We start from the raw sequence: 18,174 nt of genomic DNA on the forward strand, positions 1-18,174 counted from the left end.
AAACCAGGGAAGACTGGATAGCAGGGAGAGTTCAGCAGTGTCTGTGAAGCCTGATGGTCCAAGGGAGATAAGGCTGCCATATAATATGAGATAGAAGGCCTTTTTGTTTGCAAAAGTTTATCTTTAAAATAAATTTTAAAAAACAAACAAACAAACAGCTCTTCTAATTTTGAGCCACCCCTTCCAACTTCGATATCCTCAAATGATTGCCAAGGAATGCTGGCACATTCTCGCCCAGTTAGCTTTGGCATGCAGCGAGGCAGGCAGGAACTCCTCTGCATCTGGCCACTGTGGAACCGGTTTCTGACATGCAACTGGCAACTCTTTTCCAGAAATCCTAGCAATTCCTTCCTCCTGAGAAAATCTGGAGTTCCCATCCCCCCTCTCCTTCTTTCTGGGGTAAAATGGTACTTTTACAGGGAGAGCAGGCTGCTGGCCACGCCTCAGTTGAAACGTCAGGACTCGGTGCTTAACAGGACCTTCTTGAGAGTGAGGCTGGAAGTCAGCTGGGTCAAACACAACCCAGTGATGATGGCTGTGTCCTGCAGCCATGGGACAGTGGCTGAAGCTTTATGTCTCTTATAGAAGTGATCTTAACATGAACTTAGGCTTTTGCAAGCTTAAAGAAATGTTTATCTACATCAGGAGTGATAAAAGTAATATTTGTCAACATTTTTTTTCAAGATGGGTTGAGGCATCAAACCCTTGTTCATTTCTTATCTTCTGCAAAGGTGTTCTGGTTTGGTGGGGTTTTTAGTAGTGGGGGAAGGGCCCCAAGAGTGGCTCCGGCAAGAAGCTGAGAAGCTCCCCCTGCCCCAAAACCAGCCAAGGAACAACAGATGTGCCTCAGCGATTAACATAGGAAAGAACTGATCTAACACCTGAGCAGAGAAGCAGAGAGGGAGAAGAGCAGTGTTGGGGAAGGAGAGCAGTGCTGCTGGTTGGTGAGGAAGAAGGGGAAAAAGGTGCAGAAGTTTTCCTGCAACCCATGGTGAGATGGCAGCTGTCCCCCTGCACTCGTGGAGGAACGTGTTGGAACGTTCCCTGAAGGCTCCAGGAGGGGTGAACTTGGCCACTGGACTTGGATTTTGTGGCCAGAGGATTTGCTGCCTGTGGACTCTGATTATGCAGCTTTGGAAGACCCCGGTGCCAGGGGAGGTGACTGTTCCCAAAGCAGCCCGTGACTCTGTGGGAAGCCCAGGCTGGAGCAGCTCCGAACCTCGTGGGAAGGACTCATGAAAGAGAGGTTTGTGGAGGACTCTCTCCCATGGGAGGGACCCCGTGGGGAAGCAGGGCAGGACTGCAAGGAATCCTTCTTCCTGAGGAGGAAGGAGCAGCAGGAACCACCAGCCTGTGAACTGACTCTAAACCCCATCCCCTGTCCCCCTGTGCCGCTGGGGGGAAGGAGGGAGAGAAACCAGGAACAAAGTGATTTGGGTCTGAGAAGAAGAGGGGTGGGAGTAACATATGCAAGCCTTGCTCTGTGTGTTGTCTGTGTCCTGTGTGTGTTTGATTAGTGAGAAATTAAATTATTATTTTTTCCCCCAGTTGAGTCTGTTTTGCCCAGGACCTTAATCAGTGAAGAACTCTCCTTGTCCTTTGTCTCGACCCAGGAGCTTTGTCCTCCTCATCCCAGTGTGTGTGTGTGGGGGGGAGTTGAGTGAGCAGCCATGGGGCTGTTCCTTTGTTGTCGTGTTGGGCCCAAACCACGACAAAAGGTCTGAGCTTCAGACTTCTCTAACATTTGACCTCCAAGTTTCCCAGGCATCTCAGCACAAACCTCTCCATAGAGGAGCACCAACAAGACCCGTGTAGGTTCAGCCACTGCCCAAAGCAGCAATGCCCAAGTCCCAGAGGGACTCAGTTTGGAAAGTAAGAGACAGGCAATGGCAATCCACAAAGTGCAATAGTGGCCACTTGATTTTTTTCAAGAAAGACTTAGCAGGAAACTATGTTATCTCAAAGATTGTATGAGACCCTTGTGGTTAAGGTACTTCTCAGAAAAAAGGTCAGATGCTCTGCTGCCTCTCAGGGCTGAAATACACGTGATCTCCAAACAGAATACCTAAACCAGTTACTTAACATATTTTTCAAAGGGTCTCTGGAAAGGATGAAAATTCTCCATCCTGTTCACTGGACAGAGAACAAAACAGAAGAGACTTTTAAACCTCCATATAAATCTGGAGTGAAGTGACACCTTCATTTCTGTGCAGTGTTCTTCCTGCCGAATTTCAAAAAGCATAAAACAGAGTGAGAGATGGCCGAGGCCAAAGGAGATTCCCAGAAAAAATATAAGATCTTTCATAACAAGGGAGACAAAGTAATTAGAACTTGTTCTCTTGGAAAATAGGCATGTATGTGAGTGTGAGAGGGACAAAATAGGGTTACATAAAGTTAAATATTCTAAGTAAATTTTGGAACTGATCACTGCAAGATGTTATGGATGCCAAAATTAGGGTGGTTAGCCAAGTTAATGGAAAAGACGGAGCTATGGTAGTTAAGTAGTGGCATGAAGGTGCTGGGGTGTCTCATCTAAACTGTGTTCCTACTTAGAAAGGTTGGAACAGATAATCCTTGAGGTCTCTTCCAACCTGGCATTCTATGATTCTGTGGTTACTGTTATTGTTGTTACCTGGTTTAATATTCCATGTTCTGGTTGCCATGGACTCAGGGCTCACAGGGGTTCCCCTCTAACCACCTTGGCTAAGTGGGGCTGCAAGGAAAACCTCAGTGTTTCCTGTTGACTTTGCTATACAGCAGCATTTTCAACTGTTTTGCCCCTCAGTCATTCACACCCTTCTCCTTAACTGGTCAAGTAATGTATTAAACCACTCTGGTTGCTCTTTCTCATGCCCCAACTACCAGCTGACAGGAGACAAGCAGATCATCCTTTCTCTGAAGGCCTGAGATGGGCAGAATGGTGGAAAGGAGGAACAGAGAGAAAGGGAGGAGCACAGAAGGGAGGAGAAAGGGCAGAAGAGAAAGGAATTTTAATAGGAGTTCTCATAATTCCTCAAATTGGTACCAAGAAACCTGATTGTATCTATGAATGTTTTGCGGGGCCTTTACCCATGTCAGATGACAGATAGGTAGCCCCATCAACAATTGGGGTTTTGCTGATTCAGAACAGAGCATACAGATCTCTTTTATGCCTATTTTGCAATGAGTGATATCCTCATATCCTCAGTCCCTCCTCATGATTCCTTTCAACTTCCAGCTAGCTGCCCTTTTCCTAGGCCATTTGCTGTACTTGGAGAAAACCTCCTGATCTTCTAAGCACAAACACATGTCCTCTCTTCCTTCACATGTATCTCCAGTGCAAGGCATCTTTCCAATGCTACTGACTTCATGGTTCGCTCCTCAACTTCTACCCGTCATACCCATGGCATTTGTCTAAAAGAGATGGCACCTCAAAGCAGAGATGTATTACTGGTGCAGAGCCATGCAAACCTTGTCAGAGCATTTTATATTAAAATGAGGTAGGCAGCCAAATTTTGGCTCTCTCCTCCAAGCTGCTATAGCTGTGGAGTCACAGTGCTAAGGTTACCTCAGCCTTACACCGACAATAAGTGACAGCAGAAAGTCATCCAGCTGGAGGGTTTTGCCACTGGAATGGGTAAACAGATTCTCTTTTGTTGCTCTTATCTGCTTATCCATTCACTGGTAATGTTACATAACCCACACCTGCACTCAGGGTTTGTTTAAATGTATAAAGGCAACATCCTTGTAGTCCTTTGCAAATACACTAAACAGATGTGGGAAAACTCTTGTTTAATATTTTTACAAGAGGAAGGCAGACCAGGAGTACAGTGTGCTTGTCTGCTCAGTTCTTTCCACTGCAAAAGATATTAGCAACTAACAGGTAGAGAGAGAAAGCTCCTTCTGAGGAGCATTTTCCCCTTTTGAAAGTTGCATTTGAATCATACATTTTACAGGCACAGGGGAAGTAAAGCAATAGTCAGAATAAGCTTATTTTTTATAAAAGCTTCACCCTTTACAAAATCCAGAAGGTCCAGTAGGTGACTTTGCTGCATTTGGATCTTGTTCTTAAGTGTTCCTTTTGCAGAAGGTGTAAGACAATGGCATATAATTTCAAATTACTGCAACAGAAGACAGTGGTTATTGCACTACTGACACATGTACTTACTTACATCCTTCTGGCAAGGTAAAAGAGCCTGCAGAGTATCCACATTTTAAAGACTTTTCCCACTGCCAGAGGACACAAAAGTGTAATTAGGTTGCAAAGTATTTAAAGTGCTTTCTCTTTAATTACTCTCATATTCTGGCAGTTAAGATTAGCAAACAGTTTAAGATTTTGAGGTGAAAACTACCCACTTCTCTTGTTTTCATAGCAAAACCAAAATAATTGGTTGTTGCAAGCTAAATTTATTGTGGAACCTGGAAGAATGAGTAAGAAATCAAGTAAAGGAGTGTGCAGACATTAGAGCTCGTTCCTCTACTTTTAGTAAAGCCCTCCATGGGCCACCAAAATACATTTATAGCTATTATCATAAGTTTGGCTTCTGCAGTTGTGGCCTGGCAAGAAGTACTGTGCTACCATATGCTTGATAGAATTGTAAAAAAATAACAAAATCAGCTTGGGAATATTTCAGTGTTAATATCTTGTGTTTATCTGACAAGCTTATTCAGTGACCTTGGAGCAAACACTGATCTTGTCAGCTGAGAGGGGAGAGGAGGGGACACAGCTTTCGGGAGCAGTGAAGCACACCCAGGCCATGCAGTGGAGGGGCCCGGCTGTTTGCCAAGGCTGGGGAACGTTTCACTGACAAAGACAGGAAGTGCTGATGCCATTTTCCCCAGCAAGGCATTAAAACTGTTTCTCTCTGCTACTGATACCACCACTTTCAAATTAAACCAAAGGGTATTTATTCTTATGGGTTTAAAAACATACAGTTTGCTTTATAAACAGCAGAAATAAATCTGTTTTGTTTTTTTTTCTTCTTTGTCAGACATAGTTCTTTGGACCATTCATGTTCAAACCCTAATTGTTTTCTCTTGTGTTTCCAGAGGTGTGTTTTTTTTAAAGCTGTTGTTCCTCTAACTGAAACGTCAATCAGCTTCGACATGTTTAGAAACAAAGGAACAATAAAACATTAAGCTAAGCTTACCTCAACAGGTTGTTTTTTTCAGACTTCCAGGGCAATTTGCAACAGGAAAACTGCCCTAGAGCTCAGAGGATTTAGACGAGGAGCTTCAAGCAGCGACTGAGTCCCCTGGGAGATGAGGGGTCAGCTCCTCCCCTCCACATAAGCTCCTGAAGCTGTGCAACTGCCCGAACAGAACTAGGAGAAGAATACGATCCATTTTCTTGCAGCGGTGTGCTGAGGGTTAATTACCATGATTAATGAGTTACTGTTTGTCAGCTGAAGTGCGGCAGCTGGGCACGACAGCCAGCTCCAGGATCCTCTCAGCAGCCTCCGCAAAATGCAAGTGCACAGCCGCTCTGCGTATGGTCCTGGGAAGAGGTGGGAGAGTGAATGGGAGCAGGGTGGGCAGGTGCTGGGTTTTGGGAGCAAGTGCAGCTGCCACAAGCAGTCCACGGCTTCCCTAGCTTGCTCCCACTTGCAGCGTTGGCGAGTCCTGCCTTGTCTTCTCAGCCTGTGGCAGTTGCGAGAGAACACTTGTTATTCCAGGCCCTGCAGCTAACAGGTTTTAACAGCCCTGCAGGCTGGCAGCAAACAGGCAGGTAATGGAGGCCAGCTGTGGTCTGGGAAGCTGTCAAGGCACATATGTCCAATTGCCTGCACGCACACTTCCAGAAATCCTAAGCAGGGGTCGTATTTTGGACCTTGAGAGGCACTTCCAGTTATGTAACCTGAAACCGTTGCAAAATCAACTGCCTTGCTCTAAGATGTGAAAGAAATCACAAAGGCAGAGGGAGGATGGCATCTCCTACACCCTGTCAGTTGGGAGCTGAGGTCACAACCTGGCACAAACATGTCTCCCTGGAAGTTTAGGCCAGGATGTGCAGAAAGATACCGAATTTGGTTCAAACTGCTGAAGGTAATTATCTCAGCAGGCAGGATGCAATCATGTGGGGTGGAAAACACCCAAGCCACTGATTAGCACTCCACCAACGAGTTGCTGGAGATCAGTAATGATGAGGGTTATTTGAATAGTTGCTGTGGAGCTCTGACTGTGGGGTTTCGTGCTGCCTTCTGTGCTCAGTGTCTCTCTCACCATTAGCCCTTTGCACTGTGACCAGCCAGAGAGCTAAGCAGAAGTGGTGACAGGCTCCAGCATCTTTTCCTTCTGGCCTTTTGCCTTTCTTGAGGAGGAGGAGAATGTGGGTGCTTGGTGATGTTGGGGAGACAGTTTGCCTTCAGCTGGCTGGACTGCTGGTGCTAGCAAGTGTTTCCTGGAAAGCTAAGCTAACAGCTGCTGTTGCTGTTTTAAATAAGATATTTAAGCATCTGGGTTTTGCAACTGGTACTTCAAAAAGAGAAAGTTAAAACAGATTTTAAATGAATGGCTGTGTCCTTTATAGTTTTACAGTCTAGTAAGCCTCTTCAAGATATGATCTTCTTTTCCAGGCAGCACTTCTTTGTTGCCATCTCTTCAGACCTTACCTGATTTCTTTCTGCTTGTCACATTTGTCCTTCAGGTGAGTTCCCTTTTTTTTTGATTCTTCTTCTTTTTTTTTTTTTTCTTTCCAATGTCCTGCGTAATTTCCATCAGTTTTCAGTGTTAATTTCTGTACTTCTTTTTTAATCCTTTTTTGCAGCTAACTAAAATGAACAGCCAACACAATCAATATTTGTGATTTTAGTGGTACTATATAATGTAAAAAGGAGGAAGGAAGTGCATATTTTTAGAAGAAAAAGAGGATGTTCTGAAAGTACCTTCAGAGAGAGGCTAGCAATACTAGTAATCGTGTTGAAAAAATTGCCTATGCAATGGGTGAATGCTTTTATGACCTGGATTTATCTGAAGGATGAATCTAGGCCTGATGAAGGAACTTGGGCCCTGAGCACAGGGATCAGCTTGTTCTTAATTTAAGATGACAACACAACCACACAAATTTAGCATGAAGAAAAAGACTTCTGTGTTCTTTGGTGAGCAAGGCCCAAACACCCCTGTGCTGAGCTATAAGATTGCACTCAACAGCTGTGGTTAGGAAAACAGACTGACAACCTGGAAGAGATATTAGTCAGTGGGACAGTCAGTGGGGGCAGAAAATCCAGAATGGAAGTTCATGTTACTAACACAAAACTACTCTGCAAATGGTTGAGACCAACAGATTAGGTACTAGACAAGGATGGAGGCAATCTGTGTCCCACACTTCGGGGAGGGGTGGGCTCTAAATAATGTCAATTGAGTTTCTTCCTTAGTTCGCATTTGCAGCAGAAACCTCATAAGACATCTTTCCAGTCCTAATTTCCTTTCCAAAAGCCATGGTCTGGACCTTGCTCCTCCTGTTTATTCTGGAACCCTGTGCTTCCTCCCAGCATCCTGCCTCTGCTGTGCACCCCAGAGACATGTCTGGTACCTGGTACTGCTTGCCCTGAGGCAGGGCATGGCACATTTACACCCTAGATAAGGCTAAAGCTATGTAAAGAGGGCATGACACAAGTCATTAGTCCCTACAGATCTGCTGCAACCTCCACTTTGGATGTTTTCAGCAGCTTGAGCTGCCCCGCCCCCCCCGGGCACCTCCCCAGGTGCTCCCAAGAGAGCAGGGAGTTTGAACCACACCAAACCCAGCTTAGCCCCGGATCCAACTAATACCTCTTGGCCTCGATGGCAAAAAACGTGCCTTGAAGTACCTCAGGGAGTGGCCCACAACAGCACATCCTGAGGCAAGAGGCCAGGAGGCAGCGCTGACTAAGGCCGTGGAAAACAAAGCAGGAGGTTCCCGGCAAGGGCTGGGCCCAATGCCCACACCTGACACACCAACCTCCTTCCACGGGAGCAGCCCTCCCGGCGTTGGGATTTGGCTGGCAGGCACTGAGCCACAAAGCCAGGGCAACTCTGCTCTCCCGCTATCATTCCTGGTATCTGTAATTTCACTCCTCTACTTACGGTTTTCACAGAAAGCAGAAGTGTTGACTGGTAGATAAACTCCACCGACTGCAAAATTTGCTGTTTCTCCTTCACAGGAGATGTTTTTCAAATAAAACAGCATTTAAGGGGGGAACACGGTACATATAGAGCTTTTGATATTTTCCACCCAAAGTGATGCAATTAGTCATCAGTTTGCCACCTGAAACCCAGTTTTTAGTCTGAATCAATGTGAGGCTCATTCCTTCTGCTGTTAAAATCAATGGCAATTTGAGTTTAAGAAGAAGCTGGGCTGTGGTCCTGTGAATTGCAAACCAGATCCTTCCCCATTGTCTCTGCTCTTTTTTAAAAAGAAAATCAGCAAACCTACACCATAATAAGTTTCCCTGTCTTCTAAAGATACCTTTCTAAAGGGATTTTTAAAGATATTCCACTATTTTGACTGAAATTTTTCCTTTTTAGCATATTACCTGTGAAGCTGGATCTCTGGTGTTTCAGCAACTGTGTGTGAATGTCCCAAAGTACATAGGACTGGACAGGTTTTGTGTAGGTGATGGTTTTCCATAGCTGTGTGGCTTTGGGGGCTCTAACCTTGCACATCCTGACAAGCCTCAGGGATGTTCCTGAAACCCTGAGAAGCAGAGCCATCACTGCCACCACCTGTGGACATGCTGCAGTTTTCAGGGGCCAGTCATGGCACTAATTTTCTCTAAGGCTTCGGTGACAAATAAAAAAATTATTAAACTGAGAGAGGTCTAATTGATATCTGCTATTGTAGAGCTGCTTTCTTTCAGTTCTAGTTGTATGAGAACTGACTGTATGGTTTTCTTCCTCCCTGGAAATTCAGCCAATGGAAGAGGAGATAATGCAGGGAAATAAACCCTTGGAGGAAAAAATAATACAGAAGCACACATTAAGAAAAGGAATCAAGTGTCTGTTTTGGAGACATTGCCGGCAATTAAAGCAGAAAAAAAAGTCAATATTTTCAGAAGTCTGCTTGAAATGAAAGGAGCAAATGAGAGGTCTAATCCTAGGTATCTTCTAGACAAGGAGACCATCACCAAGACCTAAGCACAAAGCACCCATAACTGTGTCAGCAGACACAAGTGACACCATAGTTCCATAATCCCTTAATCCAACATAAGTGCTCAGTCAAGCAGAAAGGGGTGGCCCTACCTTCCCCCTGCTCCAGCCTCTCATTCCCATCCTGCCCCTTGCACCCACACCAATGCTCACACAATCTGTCTGAACAGATTCTTTCTGATATCCCATATGGGTAGGGTTTAATGTTTTAATATGAAATTACGTATTTGAAGATATTTGACACTACACAAGACTTAGATTTAGCAGAGTGATACAGCAATATACTGAAATAATAGCATAACCATGACACAGCAATTGGGATACACAGATTAATCCCAGTACAAGCACAATTCCCATTACCATTCTCTACACGCTCACCATCACAATGCTGACACCTCCAGCTGTCAGGAAAAAATAAGTGAATTTAAGCCAGCTGAAGGCCATTGTCCTCTTCACAGTAAATTTTGCTATTTCTTTGATTTTTATATTCCATGTTGTTCTGAAACATACATAGACATCCCCCAAATGGTCTGGCTAGCTCAGAAAAGTACTTTCTACTGATTATTCTAGGGCAGGCCACTTACTGGAAAAGTTAACCCACTTCACTGATACAGTGGTCTGTGTTCCACAAAGGTCGCCCTCTGGTCCCCTTGGTTCAGCTTCATTTAAGACAGCTGTGATCACTTCTTATGTTCTTCCCTGAGCTTCACAACCACACCATCTTTGCCTACCTCCTCTGACCTTTTTTCCACAGCAGGGGTTTGTTGATTGGTCACACAGCCATGTGGACCACACCTATTCATCTAGTTAAAGGTGACAATAAATGCATCCAGGGACTGGAGCTCAGGCATCCATGCTTAAATAAGAAGAGCAATGCCTCCTGGCCACCTCCCAGCTGAGTTCCCACACTCCCAGGCATGATCCAGAGGCTAGCACAAGGAAGCATCACTCTCAACCAAGAGACTGCGTGTGCACAGCCTACTGTGGGTGGTCACTCTGCAAGTGACTCAGGCAATGTGAGCACAGACACCTTCAGTGCTAGAGAACAGCCTGGGACAAGTTGGATTCCCTCATGTTGGCTTAGCTTTCTCAGATCTTCCTTGCTTGTGCTAGGTTAGATTCCAGCCAGGGTTCAACCCCAAGATCAGGTAAATGCCAACAAAGGAGACTTGGAACAAGCAGTGGCAAAAAATGATGGGTGAAGTAGCCAACCAGGCCTTTGATGGCATCCAGACTAAGCTGACTATGTCTTGAAAAAAGATTGTCACAGGCACTGTTGAGGGGAACAAGTGCCATCTGCAAGACTCTTCAAAGAAGACCCCATCTTCCTGGGGAGAAAGGGCCCATTAGGAAGTGAAAGAGAAATCAGATAGGCCAAGGTATTGCAGGGAGCCACTCCACAGCTCTTACCTTACAGTTGCTTATTCCAGCCCTTCCTTAGTCTTTCAATTACCAGGAGGTCTATGCAAGTCGTTACTTTTCAAGGGAAGGGACCCATCCTACTGACCTGTGGTCTGCTTGATGCATCCTGGGGTTTACCAGCAATGAAAACTGTACACATACAGCCCACTAGGCAAAAACTGAATTTAAATAGCCAAGCTTCATTTTCCTAGAAGCCTTTACCACCTTTTTAAGCTAAAATAGGATTTGGACAACAGAATAATGTCTTTACTGTGCTCTACCCAGTCAGGCTGCTCGGCACAGTCCTGCATGCATGCTATTAGGTGTGGGAAGTTGTGCTGTGATCATGAACTAGGGATGTACATTTTATACAGCTAACTTTATGCACATAGTTCACCCAGAAAGCATGAGCTTCCCTGCTGATTCATGGCAAAATAGACACTATGTATTGTAGAGTATAACAGTGCAGTACGAGATACTGACTAATGTACATATTAAACACAGGAACTAGTCCATGGTGCTAATATACACAGAATATTGGAATATACAAAGAGCTCAAAGCCTTTCAGTGCCTGTGTGGCCCATCCTGCCACCTCTGGGGACAGTCATCCTTTAAACTTCAGGCACTGGGAGCCATAGGTCTCCTTGTCAGAGCAATGTCCCAGATGAAATCCGACTATGGTGACTTTTGAGTTGGTCTGGCAGAGGATAAGTTTGAGAAAAAGGCAGGGGAAAGGCAAGGGATCCAAGTGTAACAAAGTTATCTATTTGAAGCAGGAGGAATGATTAATAATCCTGCCCAGGTGACGGCCCATGGGAGCTCCTTGCTGATGGAGCAGGACCTCACCGCAGCAGGCAAGGTGCAAACATGGCTGAGGAAGGGACATGCTGTGCCAGCCTGCCTTAGTGTCCAGACACTGGGAGGGCCAACACACATTGCTGCTTCAGTGCCAGAAACCAGCCAGCTAGCATTAACTGAAACCCACTTTCCCAGTTTCCTTTAAAGAAGGCAACTCTCCACTATCAAAAGGGTGAGTTAGGCTCAGAAAGTCTGCAGTTCTGATCTTAATGAGCTTCAAGCTGTTGCCATTATTAGACAAGACTTACCATGTGGGTGGAAGCAGAAAGCCTGCCAAGAACTAGGAGACAAATAAGAAACTATGTGAAGAATGGGGATTTCTGATGAAAGCCTCTGATGATGAATCCCCTGCTACTATGCTCATGAAAACGGGGCCAGAAGTCTCAGCTCAGAGCTGCCTTTCCTCTGCCGTCAGCGCTCGCGCTGCAGAGCTGGAGCAAAGAGGTGATGGTTATAAAAAGCGACACAACCAATGATCCATACAAGGGATGTAACAAGGCAACTACCTTGTCAAAATGATATGAGGAGGACCAGTTATAGAAAGAAGGAAATAGACCTTGGCAATGCTTTTTTTTTTTTTTTTTCTTTTTGTATCATAAAATTAGGTTGAAGAAACCAAGATACATCGAGGCTGACAGTTTATTGAAGTTGGCAGCAGTTCAAAGCTAGAACCTCTTGTCCATGCTGTGCAGAGCTTGCACCTGCTGTCTGCAAGAGGTGAGGGACATGGAACACAGATGCCTCACATGGAATAAAAGAGTGAACTTATTATCCTTCCCAAGTTTCAGAAGATGCTCTGTGCAGTCCCCAACATAGAAGATAAACACTGAGGAAAATAAATTAAAAAAAAAAAAAAGAAAAAAAAAAACAAACAAGTGAGAAACCCCTGTAATAAAATAATAAAACCTGAGACTTAAATCTGGCAGGCAGCAGCCTTTTGAATTATTTTCAAAAGTACACTCTATTGAGCCTCTAATGTTTCTCCTGGTATATAATAAAAAGACTAGAAGTGTTTACAAAGACCATCCGTGCATGTTAAGTCCTCACAAAAAGCTCCATTGAAGTGCAAGGTGAGGAGGGTATGAGGGTACCACCTATGCTGGAGCTAAAGCTTCAGAGTTCTTTCTCACCCACAACTGCATCCAGAATTTAGCACATTTCAGCAGTAAGCAGCAGCTCAGATAATTTTTAACTCATCTAACTACAGCATGTTGGTAGAGGTACTATAATTAGGAGAACAGAGGCACTGCCATGTATATGCCTAGAAGAGCTTCTGGTGCTAAGGAGGGATGTTAGCAACAATGTGTCCCAGGTATACACTGAGCTAATTTAATTCTTTTTAAAATATATGTAAGGGCTCAGACACCTAAGCAGGCCCAGCAGCTGAATAAGTCCCTTTTCAGCAGCAGTGGCTAAAAGCTCTCAGTTCACAGGAAAAGCTGATGTACTTCATTTCTCATTTCCCACAGGAAGCAAGAGCACAAACAACTTATTTCCGTGGTCAAAGTGATTTGGTAACTCGTTAAACAGCAGTAACTTGGTATTTCTGAGTTCCAGCGGTTTTGTCCAGCTGTTTTGACACAAAGAAGCCATCCTGGAGATGAAAGAGTCTGGGGACATCCCACAGCAGCCACACCCACACTGAGGCTGGAGGCAGCAGTGAATGAGTCACAGTGACTGCTCAGAAGTTTTTGGTCCTTACAGTTTTATAATGAAATATGTGATAACAAGAAGGCCTTAAGGCAGGAGTTTTACAAGGCTAACATGAGCTGAAGGTTCAGAAAGTCTGAGGTAACCCAGCTGAAGTGAAGTAGGCCTTTAAGATACCTAACATCCTTGTTACTTAATAGACAAACTTAAATGAGAGAGAGAGAAACTCCTGTGAGTCTTCAGCTTTGTCACATTGCAGGAGATCATGACACTAAATGCAAGATATTTGCCTTGCACTATGGTAAAATTAAAATAAACTGCCAATTTTGCTATATTTAGGGTTCTTCAGTCAATTTTTCAGAGTACAAAAAGCCCACTTCTGGTTTCTGTTTGAAAACACAAGAAGAATCTGAGGTTGGATATATGTTGCTACCTCTTTCAATTTTAGAAAAATTCAGAGCATAAAATGACTATGACAATAAAATAAAAACAGCTGATAGTCCAACCATACTAAATCTCTTCCTTTAAAATGAGAAAAAGACAATTACAAGAATGCATAATTTCTCTAAATTTGAATAGATAAAAACTTGGTATTTAAAGTTATCAAATAATAATAATGATACAGCTATTAGACATTGATCCGTCAAACCAGAAAATGACATCAAGTTCAGAAACAGATTTTTTTTATCACAGAAATCACTGAAAAAATTAACCTTAAATGCAAGAGTCAAAACTGTAAGAGAACTCAAAAAAATGAACTGACTTCATTCAAAATGGTGTTACATGAGAAAAATAAGGACAGGCAAAAATCCAAGGACTGGGTTTCATAATGTCAATATCTTCATCAAAGTGGCTGCTCACAGGTGCAGATATACTAGCCTTCCATTCAGAGAAGCAGTCAACACAACCCGCAAAATGTCATCAGTACACAGCAGCTAAGCAGGATGGATATGGATGTGAGAGGCTAGAACACAGTTTCTGGTAACAGTGTAATCGTGCCATCTTCCTACAGCCTTTGCTATAAACCAACAAATACAGAAACCCTAATAATTGTTAGTGAGAGTGTTCAAGTACTAAAGTGAAAATTTTTGTCAAAGACTGGAAATAAAGATTTCAGAAGGGAAATGAACAGGTTTTAGCAGCTTGGAAATGTTATAAATTAAAAAAAAAGTATGTAAGCAGGCAGTTGGAATTAAGATTATAGACCAAAGAAGAAATGGTAGGTGTCATCAAAATAAGCTTAAGGAAAAACCATAAAATTAAAAGACAGGACTGTAAACTCAAATGCATTTGTTCATAAAAGACTAGAGCCTTTGGAGAAAAGTCACCTCAGCAGCATGAGAAAAAACACTTTTGAAATAAGAAATTAGTATATTAAAATATTGCTTTTGTGCTGAAGTCATAAGCAATCGCTTGGAATTGTTTTATTCTTGTTATTATTGGTATTTCTTTAATTAAAAGAGTTCCAAGGGGGGCAGCGGTTTCAAGAAGAAGTTAATGAGACTGATTCAAGGTAGTGTTTTTAATGTAATTTCTTTTCAGAAGTGTGTATTATGCTTGTTTCTTTGAACAACAGCAGCACCATGCCCCCAGAGACAGCAGCCTCTGCTCAAAGCAAGAACTCTTCTTCTTTCCCAGGACCCCACCACGACCTCCTGTGGACTTTAACACAAGGCCTTGGTTTGCAGCCACAGTCTTAACCTATAAACTTGGGACACTGATCTGCATGGCTGGAGATGTTCACTTTGCCTGCTAACCTTGCACAGCAGGAACAGTTTAATGTCTTTGACTGTGCTCAGGAAAATCTCACTGTGTGTAAGGGTGAGGGAATGGATTCAATTACCTTTAAGACCTTTGCTTACATATGATCTCATGATGAGCCCAAGAGGACTCTGCCCAGTCTTCCCTTACATCTCCTTGGGTCATTATCAAAATACCTCCAGTGGGGTACATCTCTGTAACCTTCTCCTAGCTCCTAAATAATATTTGGGGTCCTTGCACATAGTAGGATGCACGCACATGGTAAGAAAGAGTCCTTGTTCTGAGAAGTTTACAGCAAAAGCAAAAAAGCACAGAGTAAGGAAGAAAGAGATGGATATTCACCTTTATTTATCTGAATGTCTACCTCTATCCAATATTGTACACAGCTGGGGGAAAAAAAAAAAAAAAGCTCATGTAAGTGAATAAAAGCCAAACCAGCCCTCCTCCCCAGGGAAAACCAAACTAATTTTCATCTAACTAGAAGCAAGCTTATGCTAAAATATCCCCTGCAAAAAAACTGACCTTGGTTGGTGGCTATATCCCTCACCAAAGATTATTCCCAAGAGCTGCCAGGGTACTGCTGTTAACTCACACCTGGGGAAGCCACCCAGGGTCCCCTCTCTCTTGTCTTGCGGCCAGCAGCAGGGCTGGAAACTCAACAGCAGCCACTGGTTTGGGTGGCTCACTCTTCAGCTGCACATCTTCAGAGGGCTCTCCAAAGATGGTTAGAGAGGACGTGAAAAACCCTAAAACACTGGAGCTTTTTAATGTTTAACCTTTAACTTGGCAATTTTTCCCCAACTGCCTGTAAACTGCTCCTGGTTTTCCCCCTTCCCAGGCTGTGCAAGCAGAGGTCCCAAGAAGGCTGCTGAGACCACAGAGCAAAGGCAGGTTCTGCCTTCCCAGGTAAAGAGCTGGAACAAACCTTAGAAGTGGGAAAGGTCACCTGAACACTTTGTATCAGTCAAAAAGGTTACTCTTGCTTTGGGATGTGGGCTGGGCAAGCAACAGAGACTGTCCACTGGATTCACGGTGAACTGACCTCCTGGGAAGACAGGCAGGAGAGGGCTCCGTGTTGTATAGATACTAAAGCCTCAGCTTTAGTATCCTGCAGCCAGGAAGGGAGACTTCGGGCTGGCCTGCACAGACACTGATGCCATAAGAAAACATACTATTAAAATCATACTCAATAGTTTTAACTCAGGACAAATGTCCAGGTATAATGGTTTTCTCAAAACGCAGAAGAGATCTTCTGTGAACACTTAAGACTGAAAGAGGAAAGGAGCTATAGCAGACCTGAGTGCTCTGCAGGGAAATCCTCCTTAAAAACATGACTGCAATAATGACTTAATAGCTATCCTGACTATTAGGTAAGAGTTGGTGCCATGAAGTTCGGCAAAAAGGCAATTTGAATTGATTTAATACTTGAAAAAACCCAACACAGAATTACAGCCATTTAGACTCTTGTACATGTTTTCAGATAAACCAGAGCATTTGCAAAAACACTTTCCCTCATGTCTTCTTTTGCATTAGGACAGCACAATTTAGGTCAGCTCTAAGCAGCAAGACAATGTTTTCTCTCAACAACAGGATTATCTCAAAGAGTTTACACCGGCTGTGATTAAAGAGAAAGGGATAGAGACCATGACACATGAAGAGGGATTGCAAATGCTGCCTTTAACTGCTCTTCCAAACCAGAACATCTAATAATCTTAATGGAACTACAGTGTTGTACTCCTATCAGCTCCATTATACTGAGTAACATGACAAGTCCGAATCCCAGTCCCTCCTGTTTTGAGATACAGCAGCAAATTGATGACAGGCTGCAGTGGACAATGATGGGTTCATGATGTTGTTGTGGAAGAATGAATGTTGTTCTGAAGGATTAGATGTTGTAGTTCGTTCAGTAAGTTAACAAAAAGGAACCATAATCAGAAAAGGAAAGGAGCTGGCATCCAATTATTAATGCAAAATAATGCAGTTTATTCACTCTACCGTGATTACCATTACACCTTGTAAAATCACTCTACAGCAGCAGAAGCTGCTTGCTGGACAAAGTGAAAATACACTTAGCCCCTTGTAGAGCTCAAACCAGGACAAGAGCTTCTACTCGTAACTGCAGATTTGCCCAAATTGTGAGGGGAATACCCAAAAGCAGGTAGGACATGAGAGAGCAAGGCTGAGCTCCCTGGGCTCTCTTGGGGTGACAGCAGAGCCAGCAGGACAGAGGAGTACCAGGGTGTGTTCCATCCAAGATCCTTGTCTCTGGGCTGAGACAATCCTTACATCCTGCTCTGTCCCTTGCACACTGCAACCATCAACAAAACCCCCGTATGGGCTAAGGTGGGTCATGCATTACCAGAGACTGGGTTCGCCCCAGAGACAGAGGTAAAGTTTGAGTACAGGGCTGTAAATGAGAAGCTCCTGAAGGAGACTCCTACTGTAGACAATAACCGAGAGAGATTGAGGAGGACACATGGGCACTCCCCACATGGCTTAGCTGACTATCATGCCTCTGGGTTAAAGTGACCACTTTCTTCATGCCCATTTTGAAACTAAGTGTTCCTTTATCACTTGCTCATCAGAAACACATTTTTTAATTCTCCGTGCGTTTCCTGTTAGCAGCTGCCAGTGGCAGCTGCCTGGCTGTGCCATAGGGGCAGACCAGCTTGTACACAGTGGCAAAATTCCTGGGGCTTGTTATTTTCTCAGCTCAGAGCAATCAAAGCTTTAGCAGCCAATTGATGACACCAAATAAAAAGGCACATATCCCAGGTAAATAAGGTAAGCATCATTGACAAGGGTGGATTTTAATCAAGTTTTCTCTCTGAGATGACATGCAGCATGGTGAGAGAGAAAAATGTGCAACACCAATGGCAGAGAAAACTTGCTAATTATTTGACCTGGATTCTATTTGGAAAGAAACTAAGCATTATGCTCTCATGGGACACCAATCTGTCCTGCCTCTGGGGTAAACCTGGCTCTTAAAATACATTGCAAGTTTGATGAATCATTGCAGGTCTGAAGTCTTAGAAGGTAATTCTTGCCTACAGCACTACACACAGCAGGGAGATGTAGGAAGAGGAAATGCAGAAAAGTAACTGTAAATGTAAAATGTGTGAAATTGGATTACATAGAGCCAAAAACCTGTCTCCACTCTAGCTTGTGAGAATGTTGCCATCAATGGCAGAGAGCAAAAGCACCCTCAAAAGTTAACAACAGTTTACAATGTGATCTTATCTCAGAACAGAGTGATTGTGTTCACACTAGTTGTGTGTTGGAATCTCAGAATAGCAGCTTCATCCAGTCACTTGCTTATGAGACCTGCCAAGTATGAATTTGGGAAGAAAACCTCAGATGGAAGCTACTTCTACAAAGATCAAGTAATTGAAGTTAGA

Source organism: Apus apus, chromosome 3, assembly GCF_020740795.1.
Source record: "Apus apus isolate bApuApu2 chromosome 3, bApuApu2.pri.cur, whole genome shotgun sequence".
Classification (NCBI taxonomy): Eukaryota; Metazoa; Chordata; class Aves; order Apodiformes; family Apodidae; genus Apus; species Apus apus.